Source organism: Hemiscyllium ocellatum, unplaced genomic scaffold (assembly GCF_020745735.1).
Source record: "Hemiscyllium ocellatum isolate sHemOce1 unplaced genomic scaffold, sHemOce1.pat.X.cur. scaffold_1187_pat_ctg1, whole genome shotgun sequence".
NCBI lineage: Eukaryota > Metazoa > Chordata > Chondrichthyes > Orectolobiformes > Hemiscylliidae > Hemiscyllium > Hemiscyllium ocellatum.
Genome location: NW_026867700.1, coordinates 40,865 through 58,233, shown reverse-complemented (window position 1 = coordinate 58,233; position 17,369 = coordinate 40,865). Strand labels below are relative to the sequence as shown.

The 17,369-nt window shown below is 45.8% G+C and overlaps 1 non-coding gene across 1 annotated transcript; it reads right to left on the bottom strand.

The window, feature by feature from the left end:
• Positions 1-16,768: 16,768 nt before the first annotated feature.
• Positions 16,769-16,840, bottom strand: trnaw-cca (transfer RNA tryptophan (anticodon CCA)). Its single transcript has one exon. It is a non-coding gene; the product is annotated as a tRNA-Trp (tRNA).
• Positions 16,841-17,369: the final 529 nt, after the last annotated feature.

The window sequence follows — 17,369 nt, the reverse complement described above, 5'->3', positions numbered from 1 at the left end:
AAACCCATCCAACTGTGTCTTCAATATACTGAAGTGGCCTCTACTGCTTCACTGGGCAGAAAATTCCACAGATTCACTACTCTCCAGGAAAAACAGTTCCTCCTAATCCTTGTTTGAAAGCTACTCCCCCTAATCTTGAGGTGTTATCTCGCCCAACAGCAACGAATTCCCACTTTCCACCAAAATCTGGGATAGACGGACTCACTCAGTTGTTTGCTCTTAAATGAAAGATTTCACTGTTACAACTTCTGCTCCCAGTCAGGGCAAAACATCTTTGACAGCTGTTCTGAAGGTCCAGTCTTCACAACCACACTTGTGAATCATTCTCCTCTCACCTCAAATATGCACCGCCTAGTTTTGGACTGCACCATCCTGGGGAAAAGATCTTGGGTACTCACCCTATCCATGCCCGTTACAACCTCAATAAGGTCATCCATCAGTCTCTGATGCTCCAGGGAAAATATCCCTGGCCTATTCTGCCTCTCCCAGTAGTTCAAACCCTCCGACTCTGGTAACAGCCTTGTAAATCTTTTCCAACCTCTTTCAAAGTTTCACAACATCTTTCCTATATCAAGGAGACCAGACTTGAATGCAGTGTTTCAAAAGTGGCCCAACCAATTTCGTGTGCAGCGGCCACATGACCTCCCAACTCCCATACTCAATGTTCTGACCAATAAAGGAAAGCATACCGAATGCCTTCTTTACTACCCTAGCTACCCAAGACTCCACTTTCAAAGAATTATGAACCTGCACTCCAAGGTCTTTGTTCAGCAACACTCCCCTCAACTGTGTCAGTTCTGCCTGGATTGCTTGACCAAAATGCAACTCCTCACATTTGGCTAAATTAAACTCCATCTCCCACTCCTTGGCCCAATGACCCATCTGCTCAATTCCCATTTATAGCAAACTCTCTTTCCTCTCTTATTCCCTAGAAGCTGAAAATCTCCTTCCCACACACATTCCCTCCATTCTCACTTTGCTGAACCTAATTCCTGCTGCATCTCATCCTGAAGGGTTTGGTTCATGTTGATCCACAGGCCCACACTCTAATTGAAACATACAGAATACTGAATGGCCTGGACAGACTGGACGTTGGGAAGATGTTTCCATTGGTAGGAGAGACAAGAACCTGAAGGCACAGCCTTACAGTAAAGGGAAGGCCCTTTTGGAACAGCGATAAGGAGAAACTTCTTCATCCGGAAAGTGGTGAATCTTTGGAATTCATTGCCACAGAAGGCTGTAAAGGACAGGTCATTGAGAATATTTAAGACGGAGGTAGACAGGTTCTTGAGGATCAAGAGTTACGGGGAGAAAGCAGGAGAATGGGGCTGAGAAACTTGTCAGCTGCGATTGTGTGCTATCAGCAGACCTGATGGGCTGAATGGCCTAATCTCAACTCCTATGTCTTATGGTCTCTTGCTGTCCTGGACACAGAGGGTGAGAATTGGGAGCAGGACTAGGACATTTGATTTTTCAAGCCTGGACCAGTATTGCACAGATCATAACTGGATATGAAAATACCTACAATTTGGTGGATAGGCTGGGACAGTTTTCATTGGAACATAGGATGTTGAGAGGTGACATTGCTGAGGTTGGTTAAATCATGACTGATATAGCTAACATGAATGGCAGGTGTCCTTTCCCTTGGGTGGGGGTTTCAAGATTAGGGAACAAATTTTGAAGGAGAGAGGAGAAAGATTTGAAAGACACGAGGGACACTATTTTTCGTTTTACACAGAGAGTGGTTCATGTGTGGAATGAATGTTCAGAGGAAGTGATGCAGGTGCAGTTATCGCACTTAAAGGACATTTGGCTAGGTATCTGAATAGGAAAGATTCAGAGGATATGGACCAAATACTGGCGGGTGGGACTAGTTTAGTTTGAGAACATAGTCAGCATGGACTGGTTGGACTGAAGGGTCTGTTTCTGTGCTGTCTGACACTGGAACAGTTCTATACTGGTCTTGAAACCATTTTCTTGACATCCCCCATAAACACCCATTTCATTCTTGTTCAAAATATCAGATGGACTCAGCAGTGAATACGTTCAATGACCCCCTAACTGCAGGAAGACATCCCCACTTCTGAACTCAATTCCTCTTGCTAATATACCACTTGCCTTGCTGATTGCTTGTTTCACCTGTCTGACAACTGGCAGTGACTGGTGCAGAAGGACACTGAAGTCCCATTGTACATCTACACATCATCCTTCATGAAGGGCTCGTGCCCAAAACATCAACTCTCATACTGCCTGACTAGCTGTATTTTTCCAATGCCACACTGCGACTCTGATCTTCAGCATCTGCAATCCTCACTTTCTCCACATCCCAATGTATCACATTTAAAAACGCACCTCCTTTCTGCACAACAAAGGCTATAGCTTCACATTGAGGTACTGCATTTGCCATGTGTTTGCCAACTGTGTCCAACATTTCCAGAGTCTGTCTGCACCCCAGAGAATCACTCCCTTTCCTTTCAGTTGCTGCAAGTCAACACTACATGAACAGGGATATCGGCTGGGTGCTGGCAAGCAGGACGAGATTAGGTTGCAATATCTGGCCGACATGGACGAGTTGGACCGAAGGGTCTGTTTCCGTATTGTCCATCTCTATGACTATAATTGAACACCAAAATGAAAACTAAATGGAAAAGGGGATGAGAAAAGAAAGTGCTGTACTCACAGATATTAGAGAGAAGGAAGTTACAATCTGGGGTGAAGCTCAATCTTCACAGCAGCGACAGAAGCTCATTCTCCTCCTTCTGCATTCAGACAATAGGGGTGCTCTAACTGGCAGAAGGACCAATCTCCATCCGGTCCTCCAGGCTTTACCATTGGTCCATCTAAAGGAAGTCGCGTGCCGTTCTTCGGACTTCGAGGAGCATGCGTACTACTTTGCTGACACCGATGAGCATGCGCCTTCCTCGCCGACACCTCGGAGCATGCGCAGTGTGCGCTTTGGTGACTACTGTTACTGACAGATGTAAAGAATGTAAAGGCCAAAAGGAGAAAAAACGGCTGGAGCCACAATTTTATTTTTCCGGGTGGCTCGACGTTGTATTCTTTTTTCATTTTGTCTGGCTGCTCAACTTTTGTAAGTCTTTTCACCAGGGCAGATGAAGTTGTAAACTGGAGGACATCGGTTTAAGGTGAGGGGAGAAATATTTAAAATGGCCCGAAGAGGCACCTTTTTCGCACAGAGTGTGGTGTGTGTACGGAATGAACTGCCAGGCGAAGTGGGGGAGGCTGGTGCATTTACAATGTTTAATAGGAATCTGGATAGGTATATGAATAGGAAGGGTTTAGAGAGATACGGTTAAGTTCGGATATGGTTAGATTAGTTAAATTCCCTACAGTGTGGAAACAGGCTCTTCAGCCCAACCAGTCCACACCAACCCTCCGAAGAGTAACACACCCAGACCCATTTCTCTCTGACTAATACACCTAACACAATGGGCAATTTAACATGGACAATTCACCTGACCTGCACATACTTGTACTGTGGGAGGAAACCGGAGCACTCTGAGGAAACCCACGCAGACACAGAGAACGTGCAAATTCCACACTGACAGTCACCCGAGGCTGGAATCGAACCGGGAACTTCGGTGCTGTGAAGCAGCAGTGGTAACTACTGAGCCACCGTGCTGCCATTCAAGTAAATGTCTCCCTGGGTGGAAGAGGGACAATCAAGAGTGAACCATTCTGCTGTGGGTCTGAAGTCACATGTAGTCCAGACTGGGTAAAGAATGCAGCTAGGACAACTGAGTGAATCCTTTCCTACAACGGCAATTTCCTTCCCTAAAAAGGATATGAGTGAATCAGATGTCATTTACCCCCCACCAATTCAAAGTTCACATTAGTTTTGTTTCCTTCATATGTAAATCCCACAACTTTTTAAAAGTTACATTCTCAAGATAGCTTTAACAATAGGTGCCATCTCAGCTCAGATAATGCATTAGGTTAAAGTCTGTGTTCCAATATTTCTATCCTACCCATGCCCCTTATTTTATAATCCCCTATAAGGTCACTTAGCCTCCGACACTCCAGGGAAAACAGCCCCAGACTTTTCAGCCTCTCAATATAGCTCAAATCCTCCAACCCTGGCAACATTCTTGTAAATCTTTTCTGAATCATTTCAAGTTTCATAACATTCTTTCAATAGGAAGGAGACCAGAATTGCACGCAATATTCCAAAAGTGGCCTTACCAACGTCCTGTACAGCTGCAACACGACCTCCCAACTCCTATACTGAATGCTCTGACCAAAAAATGAAGGCATAACAAACATGTTCTTCACTATCTTATCTACCTGTTTCAAAGGGAGACTCCCTCTGGGCAACATCTGGGAACAAAGCAATGTCTCTTTCCATTCCTTATCCGGGGGCGGGGGTGTGGGGGTGGGTGGGTTTGGAGTCGCCCACACTGGGGAAACAACATCAGTATTCACCCTATCCATACCACTCATGATTTTTTAACCTTAGTAAGGTCACCCCTCAACTTCTGATGCTTCAGAGAAAACCAATCCCAGCCTATTCATCCTCTCTCTTTACCTCAAACTCTTCAATCTTGGCAACAGCCTTGTAAACTTTTTCTGAATCGTTTAAGTGTTAAATCCTTCCCAAAGCAGAGAGACTGGAGCTGAACATAGTATTCCAGAAATAGCCTCATCAATTTGGGATATCTGGTCGGCATAGACGTGTTGGACTGAAAGGTCTGTTTCTGTGCAGTGGAGTTTTATGGCTCTATGGTCGGGACATAACCCATGGCTACATTCCCCCCTCCATCCTGCCACTTGTTGTGTGGTTCAAACCATGGATCTCAGTTGGTCACCAGATTCTGACAATGTCCAAATACCTTGAGGCATTTCTCACATAAGCTACCAGGATTGTAGCCGCAGTAAGAAACTTTATTTTACCTAAATTTAATTGTCCAACCTTCAGCACTGGAAGAGCTCTCTCTTTTACCCATGTAGTCATCCTGACAGCCTTACTGAGAAAGGAGAAAGTGGAGCTAATCTTTACACGGGGCAGATTTCGTCACAGACTCAGAGCAGTCGAGTGACTGCAGATACTAGAAAGTCAGTGTCAAAAAGTATGGCACTGGAATGTGATGTAGGGCTTATGCTTGAAACATCAACTCTCCTGCCCCTCGGATGCTGCCTGGCCTGCTGTACTTCTTACAGTGCCACACTTTTCAACTCAGATTTCTTCAAAGAGTCAAACATTTCAGGTATATACCTCCTGATGTCACTGCATGTTCCAAATCGTTAAGAGCCTCTTAATAGATGCTCAACTGACCAGTGAATGTGTGCTATCTTGAATATAAATACAAGTCACACCTACATAAAGAGTTTAAAAACTCTCTACTCGGTGTGGCTGAAGAGGTGTCTCAGCAGATGGGACGACCGACTGAAGGCCTTCCCACACACTGAGCAGGTAAATGGTCTTTCCCCGGTGTGAACACACTGCTGTATCTGCGGGGCGGAGGAATCTGTGCTCCCTGCAGGTGGAGCAGGAGAATGGCTTCTCGCAGGTGTGAATGTGCTGGTGAGTTAGCAGAGAAGTCGAATGGGTGAAGACCTTCTCACACACTGAGCAAATTAATGGCTTCTCCCCGGTGTGAACCCGCCGGTGAGTCACTAGGTGGATAGATGAACGAATGCCTTCCCATACGCTGAGCAGGTGAATGGCCTCTCCCCAGTGTGACCACGATGATGGGAATCAAGCAGACACAGGAATTTGAAGTCTTTCCTCCAATCCTCACATTTCCATGGTTTCTCCATCACGTGGAAGTCCTGGTCTCTCTCCAGGTTTGACAATCAGTTGAAAGACCACTCACACACGGAATGTGTTCTGTCTCTTGTCACTGCAAATGGGATGTTACTATTTCAGGCTGTGTATCCGCTTAGAGCTCTTCCCACAGTCAGTTCACTGCGACACTCTCACTCAGTGTGCCTCAGTCTCACTGATGTTTGAAACCTTTTGAAGCAGACAGGGCAGCAGAGACATAATAAATCCTGAGAGATTCAAAGGCTGATGATGATTGTCTCTATCAGATCTTGTTTTGATATTTCTGGCTGCAATTCCTTCCCTTTCTCATATCCTGTAAAAGGAGATTACAGGAAGCATCACCATCTGCACAGGATAGAAATTCAAAACAGACAATTCTGGTTCCTGTGGAACCCTAGGTCTGAATATCGTGCATAGGTTGAAGCACTTTATCCATATCTGCCCTGTCAAGATCCCACAGGATGTTTATAAAATCTTTGACCAAAATAATCCATTCAGCCCATTGAATCTGCTCCACCATTTATTAATATTATAATCTAAAAATCCACATTCATGCCTTATTATTGATTCCCTTATTGATTAAAATTCTGCCCACCATATGCCTTGACTATACTTAGTGATAGAACTTCAGTAGCCCTGTCATTCATTAACCGCTGAGAGAAGATATCCACATCATCTCCATAATAAATATGCAAACGGTTAAGATTAGAGGCTATTCCTTCTGGTCTGAGACTCTCCCACAAATGAACACTACCTTTTTGGCAACTAACCTTTCAGGCCCACTAAGATTCTGATATTTATTCATTAAGATCTCCTCTCATTCTTCCAAACTCGAACGAATGCTCAACTAAGCTACTCAACATTGCATCATTAGCAAACACGTCAATTCCCAGGATTAATTTTGAGAACGCTCTCTCAGAAGCTTCCAATGTTTCTGTCATCTCCTCTACTTCGAGGGACCAGAGTGCAAAACACACAAGTTACCGCATAATAAAAGAATGATAAAGAATAGACATTTTTCTAGCAGCAATTCGAAGTTGTGCAAAAAATTTCAGATAGAAAAAGAGTCCAATCATACAGTGTTAAGGAGTCAGATGGTTTGGGGGAGGAAACTGTTGCACAGTCTGGTCGTGAGAGACTGAATTGGGAGGTGGGTTGTGAGGGGGGGTGGGGGTTAGAGTTCCTCACTGCCACATCATTTTGAGCCTCAAATTATGCATAAAAAGTTGTTCAACTCATCCAGCAGTGGGGAGGCACCACCAGCACAACCAGGCAATGCTGTTCGGTGGTTAGTGTTGGCCTGGGTGCCCTTCCACACGCTCAGTTTATCACTGCTGTCCTGAAAGTGGCTGTGTATTTTTTGTGTGTATGTACATTTTGACTCTTTCTCCCCCTCCCACTCCACCGAAGACATGCAGGTCCTTGGACTCCTCCACCGGCAGAACACAACTACACGACGGCTGGAGGAGGAGCGCCTCATCTTCCGTCTGGGAACCCTCCAACCACAAGGTATGAATTCAGATTTCTCCAGCTTCCTCATTTCCCCCCCTCCCCCCACCTTGTCTCAGTCGGTTCCCTCAACTCAGCACCGCCCTCCTAACCTGCAATCCTCTTCCTGACCTCTCCGCCCCCACCCCACTCCGGCCTATCACCCTCACCTTGACCTCCTTCCACCTATCCCACCTCCATCGCCCCTCCCCCTAGTCCCTCCTCCCTACCTTTTATCTCAGCCTGCTTGGCTCTCTCTCTCTTATTCCTGATGAAGGGCTTATGCTCGAAACGTCGAATTCTCTATTCCTGAGATGCTGCCTAACCTGCTGTGCTTTGACCAGCAACACATTTGCAGCTGTGATCTCCAGCATCTGCAGACCTCATTTTTTACTCTTTGATGCCTGGGTCAGGTTGGCCCTCACTGTTGTCAGGCCCACCTTGTCATCTGCTATGAAGGTAGAATCACAGGCCCTCAGCACTGCACACACCTTTGCAGTCATTCATGGCTTCTGGTTGGGGCAAGAAGTGATGGTCTTGAACACAATTACACCGTCAATACACTTGCTAACGTAGGAAATCACCGACACCATGTACTCCTCTAAATTGATGGAATCGCTATCATTTGTGGTCTCCCTGAACACCCACCAGTCAGTGCGCTCAAAACAGTCTTGAAGAGCAGAAATGGCTCCACCTGGCCAGGTTTTACCTGCTTCAGAACCGGTCTGACACGCCTGTATACTGGGATGAGCATAACAGAGATGTGCTCTGAGAAGCTGAGGTAAGGCTGGGATATCAGTTTAACCCCAGAATGAGAAAAGAAATTGAAAAGGATGGGAAGGGTGTAGAAAAAAAGTGCCGTAGTCACAGATGTTGGACAGAGGAAGGGAGTTGCAGTCTGGGGTGAAGCTCCATCTTCATTCAGAGAAGTAGTAGCAGCTTCCCGAGCTCATTTAGACAATAGGTGAGCTCTGATTGGCAGGAGGACCAGACTCCTTTCAGGTTCTCCAGGGTTTGCAATTGGTCAGTGCGACGTACGGGCCGTTGGCCAAAAGGACTTAGAACACAGCGACATCGCCGCTCGGCGCTGCGATTCCTATTGGCTCCTTCACGACGCCCCGCCCTCCATCGCGAACGTCACCACGCGGGACGAGGCCAGTTTCAGAACAAATCAATGTCTCCCCTTTCCATTCCTCATCCTGGCTTGGAGACGGGGAATGAGAGGGGGAAGGGTAAAACTATTCAAGATAGCAGCTGGAAAAAGAGGAAATGAATCAAATAGAAGCGGTTTCAGATTCTCTCTGTCTCTCAAGGCTTTCAGATCCGCAAGGCATTTATCAGGACTGGAACTTGAGAAGGGACAGAGATCTATCTAGTGTTATTAAATGGTTATATATTCAATGTGCTAGCCTCCGAGATTCAAATACAATTATCTGTTGTATTTATGTCCTTTAGCTATGTCATATACTTCCAATTATAGAATTATTGAAGGGAACAGTAAGTGATCATTGGACAGAGACCTCCCAATTCATATACTCAATGCTCTGACCAATATAGGGCTACTTTCTCTGGAGTGTCAGAGGGTGAGGGGTGACATTATACGGGTTTATAAAATCATGAGGGGCACGGAGAGAGGAAATAGACAAGGTTTTTTTTCCCTGGATGGGGGAGTCCAGAACTAGCAGGCATAAGTTTACGGTGAGAAAAGGGACCTAAGGGGCAACTTTTTCACGCAGAGGGTGGCACATGTATGGAATGTGCTCTTTAAGGAAGTGGTGGAGGCTGCTACAATGACAACATTCAAAATGGCATCTGGATGGGTATATGAATAGGAAGGGATTGAGGGATATGGGCCAAATGCTGGCAAGTGGGACTCGTTAAGGATTGGATGTCTAGTCAGCATGGACAATTTGGAATGAATGGTCTGTTTCCGTATGTACATCTCCATGATTCTAAGGCTCTATGACTCTCCCTGGAGCTCAAACCCTCCAAGCCTGGCAACATCCTTGTGCATCTTTTCTGAACCCTTTCAACGTTAACATCCTCCTGATAGCAAGAAGGCCAGAATTGAACACAATATTTCAAAAGTGGCCTCACCAATTTGGGATAACTGGTCAGCATGGATGAGTTGGACAGAAAGGTCTGTTTCCATGCGGTCAGGTTCTATGAGTCTATGGTAGGGATATAACCCATGTCTGCATTCTCTTCTCCATCCTGCCATTTGTGGTGTGGCTCAGACTCTGGGAACATCAGTGGGTCACACAGGCCATGACAATTTCAAAAATACCTCCAAAAGCCACCAGGATTGTAAGACATTATCAGAAACTGTCATTTTTCCAATTTGTTCAACCTTCAGTAATGGACAATCATTCTCTGTTTCCCATGTTATCGTCCCGACAGCCTCCTGGGGAAGGGACAAACTGGAGCCAATCTTTCCATGGGATTGATTTCTTCACAGAGTCAAACATAAAAGGTTTACATCTCCCGACTCCGCTGCATGTTCCAAATCAGTAAGTGTGTCTTAATAGGTGCTCAACTGACCAGTGAATGTAAGCACTCTTGAGTATTAATAGTCGAGAGTGCGTTGCTGGAAAAGGACGGCAGGTCAGGCAGCATCCCAGGAGCAGGAGAATCGATGTTTTGGGCATATGACCTTCATCAGGATCGATGTTCAGTCATAAGCTCTTCATCAAAATCAGCTATTCCTCAGAACTGCCAGAAATTCCTCATTCCTAATGAAGGGCTCTGGCCCGAAACGTCGAATTTCCTGTTCCTAGGATGCTGCCTAACCTGCTGTGCTTTAACCAGCAACACGTTTTCAGAGCTATTCCTCAGAACTGCATATGGAACCATCTGATCTCACATGGACTCCGGACCACATTCAGCCCAACACAGTTTGAACCTGAACAGGATACCCAGTACACACTACAAATTCAAAACCTTCAGCAAGAATTCTCTTTCCGGATCCTATGCTCCATGCTGTCAGCCATGCACCGCCACCTGCTCTACCTGCAGTCAGTTCTGCCTCAGCAATACTCCCCTTCCTCTTGATACTAATACAAGTCACACCCACAAAGAATCCAAACGTGCTCTGCTTGGTGTGATTGGATTGGTGTCTGAGCAGATGGGATGACTGACTAAATCCCTTTCCGCACACGGAGCAGGTGAAAGGCCTTTCCCCAGTGTGAACCCGCTGGTGTCTCTGCAACTGGAATAATCTGTAAATCCCCTACCACACACAGACCAGGAGAACGGTCTATCCTCAGTGTGGATGCGCCTGTGCGCCAGCAGGATGGATGAATGGCTAAACCCTTTCCCACAGACGAAGCAGATGAACAGCCTCTCCCTGGTGTGAATGTGCCAGTTTGTCTGCAGGTCAGTGGGGTTAGTGGATCCCTTCCCACACTTGGACCGAGTGAATGACCTCTCCCCGGTGTGAACCTGCTGGTGAGTCACCAGGGTGGATAAATGAATGAACCCCTTCCTGCACATGGAGCAGGAGAACAGTCTCTCCCTGGTGTGAACCCGAAGGTGCATAAGCAGGGCAGACAAATTAATGAATACCTTCATGCAGACAGAGCAGGAGGGTGGTCTCTTCCCTGGTATGGCCCTATTGGTGGATCAGCAAGGCGGATGACTGGGTGAATCCGTTCATGCACTTAGGGCAGGCGAACGGCCTCTCTCCGGTGTGAGCCGGCTGGTGGGTCACCAGGGTGATAAATAAATGAACTCCTTCCCACGAAGCAGAAAAAAGGTCTTTCCTCGTGAAACTCTTCAGGTGGATCATCAGGGTGGATTAAATGAATGAAGCCCTTGCCGCACATGGAGCAGGCGAATGGCTGCTCCCCAGTGTGACCATGGCAATGACGTTCAAACAAATATGGAATTTTGAATTCCTTCCCACAGTCCTCACATTTCCACGGTTTCTCTATGATGTGGGAATCCATGTCTCTGTCCAGCTTCGACAACTGTTTGAAGGACTACTCAGACATGGAACGTGTTAAATCTCTTGCCACTGCCATTCACCAGGCTTACTTTCCAATTAAGAAGATCATGCATGTCCTGCTGTAGTGTTAACTTCATTTGCTACCTGCACTCAATAACCTTTCATTCCCTGTCACTCAAAATTCAGTTCAATTCAGCCTTGAATACATTCAAAGAGCCTGTCGCTATTACTCTCTGTGTGAGAGCATTGCAATAAAGAAGAGAGAATAAATTCCTCATTCTGCCTGATATGGGAAAGCCCTTATTTATAATCTGTGTCATCGAGTTCTAGATTCTCTGACAAGGAAGCATTTTATTGGCATCTATCCTGACAAGCCTCCCCTCCTCAGAAAGTGCCGTACTCACATGTTGGACAATGGAAGGAAGTTGCAGTCCGGAATGAAGCTCTATCTTCATTCAATTTCAGAGTAAAACTCCCTCCACTAGACAACACCGAGGAGCAAAGCAATGTCTCCCCTTTTCCATTCTTCATCTTGGGAGGGAGAGATGGGGGGAAACTATTCACTGATTGCAACTGCAGTGAATCCAGGGAGGGACAAGACTCTGCAAAGGTGCTCAGATGCTCTCTGTCCCTCTTAAATGTATTTTCACTTTTTTCCTTAATTTGACACATTCATTTGAATACAATTTGCACCCTAGAAATGGATAGCTTCTTTCCTCACCTATACAATTAAAAGCGTAGTTTCTCATGGAATTGAGCAGCATTTAAGGGATTAGCACATTGTTATAAAAAGTACATATGTGTTGCTTCATTTTGAGTATATCTAAGATTATTCACTGTTGTAAAAGTTTAATGGCTTATATGTTTCACCTTCTAATAACATTCTATATTTCTTGTCATTTTTTCATTTAATAGAATAGAAGGAAGTCATTCAGCAACTTAAATGGCTTTCTTTTCTCAAGCGGCCTTGATATTTCATTTTCATGTCCTTGATTCAGCTCCATTTGCAGCATCTTTGACAGCATCTTGTTCTAGGTCATTGTGTATGGAGGAAAGCTTCACTTAGGTGCTTCTTAAGGCTGGCTGACTGGCTGCATGACAGTTTTCAGTTTTGGTGTCCTGGATAACGTGTGATCAGAAGGCACCTGGCAGTTGACAGGAATTTGGTGCCTATGCTATGTTCATTTAACAGTACACTCACTTTGTTAATTTTTCTGAAGGATATCAAGTGGAAGACCAGGGTTGTCTCTACTACCCTTCTTGAACAAGGGAACCACATTTGCTATCCTCCAGTCTTCTGGCACTATTCCTGTAGACAACGAGGACATAAAAATCAAGGCCAATGGCTCTGCAAACTCATTTGCTTCCCAGAGAATCCTAGGATAAATGCCATCAGGCCCAGAGGACTTATCTATTTTCACCCTTTCCAGAATTTCCAATACCTCTTCCCTACATACTTCAAAGCCGTCCATTCTAATTAATTGTGACTCAATATTCACATTGGCAACAATGTCCTGTTCCTGAGTGAATACTGACTAAAAGTATTCATTCAGTGTCTCCCCAATCTCTTCAGCCTCCAAGCGCAACTTCCCACTACTATCCTTGACTGGACCTATTCCTACCCTAGTCATTCTTTTATTCCTGACATACCTATAGAAAGCCTTTGGGTTTTCCCTAATCCTACCAACCAAGGACTTTTCATGTTCCCTCCTTGCTGCTCTTAGCTCTCTCTTAAGCTCCTTCCTGGCTACCTTATAACTCTCAATCACCCCAATTGAACCTTCACGCCTCATCTTTACATAGACCGCCCTCGTCGCTTTAACAAGCGATTCCAATTCATTATAAAACCACGGCTCCCTCACACGACCCTTTCCTCCCTGCCTGACAGGTACATATTTATCAAGGACACTCAATAGTTGCTCCTTGAACAAGCTCCACATATCGATTGTGCCCTTCCCTTGAAGCCTACTTTTCCAAGCCATGCATCCTAAGTCATGCCTCACCACATCACAATTTCCCTGCCCCCAGCTATAACTCTTGCCCTGCAGTGCACACTTATCCCTCTTCATCACCAGAGTAGAATTCACCGAATTGTGGTCACTGTTCCTAAAGCGCTCACCTAACTCCAATTCTAACACCTGGCCTGATTTGTTACCCAGAAACAAATCCAGTATGACCTCACCTCTTGTTGGCCTGTCAACATATTGTGTCAGGAAACCCTCCTGCACACATTGGACAAACACCGACCCATCTAACGTACTCAAGCTATAGCTTTCCCAGTCAATATCTGGAAAGTTAAAGACCCCCAAAACAACCACCCTATTACTTTCCCTCTTCTCCTGAATCATATTCGCAATCCTGTCTTCTATGTCTCTTGGACTATTAGGAGGCCTGTAGAAAACTCCTAACAGGGTGACCTCACCTTTCCTATTTCTAACCTCAGCCCAAACTACCTCAGATGGCGAGTCTTCATCTATCGTCCTTTCACCGCTGTAATACTATCCTTGACAAACAATGCCACACCTCCCCCTCTTTTACCCCCACCTCTGACCCTACTAAAGCATTTAAACACTGGAATCTGCAACGGCCAATTCTGTCCCATGTCTCCATCATAGCCACAACATTGAACTCCCAGGTACCAACCCACGCTGCAAGTTCACCTACTTTATTTCGTATACTTCTTGCATTGAAGTATACACACTTCAAATCACCTTCCTGTTTACAGGCACCCTCCTTCGAGATTGATGCCATGAACCTAACCTCCCTACACTCAAGGTCCTACACCCTAAAGCGACCGTCTAGGTTCACATGCCCCTGCAGAGTTAGTTTAAACCCCACCAGACAGCACTAGCAAACCTCCCCCCAAGGATACTGGTGCCCCTCAGGTTAAGGTGTAGACCATCCTGTTTATAGAGGTCCCACCAGTCAACAATCCACAAGCCAGGGACACAGCCAGACAGAACGGACTCGGGATGATCAGGTAATGATTACAGACGCTCACAACAGACTTCAAAAATACATACAAGAAATTCCGTGCCAAAAATCGTTAATTTCAAAATCCACCAATGGATGGAAGGAATGGACCCGGACCATAGAACAGGCCGTCACCATAGGACAGAACAGGACCAAACACCGCAAAAAAAAGGCACTAAAAGAAAAAATGGCCAAACTAACACACAACGAAGAGGACATCACAACACACACCTGGGTTAAAAACCTCTCCCACAGACAGCTCACAGACACGGAATGAATAATACTGGCCAAGGGACTTAACTACAACTACAGGGACGCCAAGACAGCAGACTTCCTAGCATCACTAGAATGCACACTCAGGAACAATGGACTGACAGAAGAGACACAACAAACAGTGAGACAAAGTATCGCACCTCTGATGACAAGGAAAAGACAAACACATAACCTCAACACCAAGGAGGGAGAAGCACTAAAATCACTAAGAAACGATAAGAACATAATCATACGACCAACAGACAAAGGCAGAATTACGGTCATCCTGGACAAAGCAGAGTACATCCAAAAAGCGCAACAACTACTTGCAGATACCAACACCTACCAAACTGGCTGAAGAGCTGCAGCAGAAACTGAAACACCTGATCAGCGGATCCAGACACTCTATACAATCAATCCAGGAATTCTTGGACATCATCAGAAATTTACACATAGACAAAGAAGATACCATGGTCTCATTCGATGTAACAGCACTGTTCACCTCTACTGACAAAACTCTAGCCAGAGAAACAATAGCCAACCTGCTGGACATACAGAACAGACAACAGGCCATTGAACCTATCAACAAAGACGGCATACTTAAACTACTGGACCTGTGCCTCACAACACACTTCACATTCAACAACCAGATATACGAACAAATCAACGGAACACCCCATGGGCCCACCGATCTCTGCACTCATAGCAGAAGCAGTAATGCAAAGGTTAGAACAAACAGTCTTACCACAAATTCAATCCAAACTCTGGGTCAGATATGTGGATGACACCTTTGTAATCATTAAGAACACAGAAATAGAGAACACACACCGGATCATCAACGCCACACTCACAGGAATCTGATTCACGAGAGAGGAAGAAAAGAATAACCAACTCCCATTCCTAGACGTGATGGTACAGAGAACACCGAACGGAGAATTCACCATAAAGGTATACAGGAAAGCCACACACACAGACCAAGTCCTGAACTATGAAAGCAACCACCCCAACACACACAAACGAAGTTGCATCAAGACACTAATCAAAAGGGCCACAACACACTGCAGCACACCAGAACTGCAAAAAGAGCGAGAAGAACACTGTATTCGCCAAAAACGGATACCCACGCAATTTCATCAACAGATGCCTAAGAGAAAGACAACGGAACGAGGACATGCCGCAACCCGAAGGACTAGCCATACTACCATACATAAGGAGCATTTCAGAACTGACAGCCAGACTACTGCGACCACTAGGACTCATAACAGCACACAAACCAACAGCCACTCTCAGACAACAACTCATCAGAAGGAAGGACCCGATACTCAGCATCAGCAAAACCAATGTAGTTTACAAAATCACATGCAAGGACTGCACAAAACACTACATAGGACAAACAGGAAGACAGCTAACGATCTGCATCCATGAACACCAACTAGACATGAAACGACACGACCAGCTATCCTTAGTAGCCACACATGCCGATGACAAGCAACATGAATTCAACTGGGACAACACTACTATTATAGGGCAAGCCAAACAGAGAACAGCCAGGGAATTCCTAGAGGCATGGCACTCATTCACAGATTCTATCAACAAACACATGGAGCTGGACCCAATATACTGGCCACTGCTGCGGACAGCTGGAACTGACAACTGGAAGCTGCAGAGAGAAGCCATTATAAATGCTGGAGGAAACATCACAGAAGCGCTTCACAGGAGGCTCCCAAGCACTGAGGATGTCACCTAGACAGGGGACGAAACGTTTGCAACACAAATTTCCAGCTCGGCGAACAGAACCACAACACAGGTCCCACCTTCCCCAGAAAGAACCCCAGTTATCCAGATACCGGAATACCTCCCTCCTGCACCATCCCTGTAGCCACGCATTTAACTGTTCTCTCTGACTATTCCTCGACTCGCTATCACGTGGCACGGGTAACAAACCAGAGACAACAACTCTGTTTGTTCTAACTCTGAGCTTCCAGCCTCGCTCCCTGAAAGCCTGCCTGACATCTTCATCCTTCTTCCTACCTATGTCGCTGATGCCAACGTGGACCACGACTTCGGTCTGCTCCCTCTCCCCCTTCTGAACCCGGAAAACACGATCAGAGACGTCACTTACCCTTGCACCTGGGAGGCAACATACCAATCGTGAGTCTCTCTCGCCCCCACAAAACCGCCTATCGGTGCCCCATAACGATTGCTCTGCTCTTTTCCAAACTTCACTTCTGAGCAACAGGAGCAGGCTCCGTGCCATCGGCCTGAAACCCATTGGTTACCTCTGCTCAGTCGTCTTCCCCACAAGTATCCAAAATTGACCTCAATGAGCCTGACGTGATTTGAACACGCAACCTTCTGATCTGGAGTCAGACGCGCTACCGTTGCGCCACAAGCTCACGAGGAGATTGGGCCCGCTATTCATGCTTAAGGGAAGTGATCGCACTACAATGATTTTACGTCTGCGTAACAACTGAGATCAACAGTTCAGTCTGTTCTGTCTCTCCACCTCTCCTTCTGTTTCTCGAAACAATTTCCAACTCTACCTCAATAAAAAGCTGAAAGAACTGCGGATGCTGTATATCAGAAACAAAAAACAAACAGTAGTTGCCGATGACCCTTCCATAGAACTGATGGTGATTGGGAAAACGTTGGTTTATATGCAGGAGATATTGTGGGAGGAAGGCGGATGCAGTAAATGATAGATCAGGACAGAGCCCAAAGCGAGGGAAGAACTGTTGGACAGAAAAGGGAGTTGATAACGATCTGCGTGGGAGGGTGAATGGAGACTGTTCGTGGCAGTCATAGGTAGTGTGTAATGAAAGACTATGTGATAACAAGGCTTGGTGTGTGTGGTAGGGACGAGGATGCTATGGATTTCAAGCCCTAGAATTATTGAATTCGATATTGGGACCGGAGGGATGTATG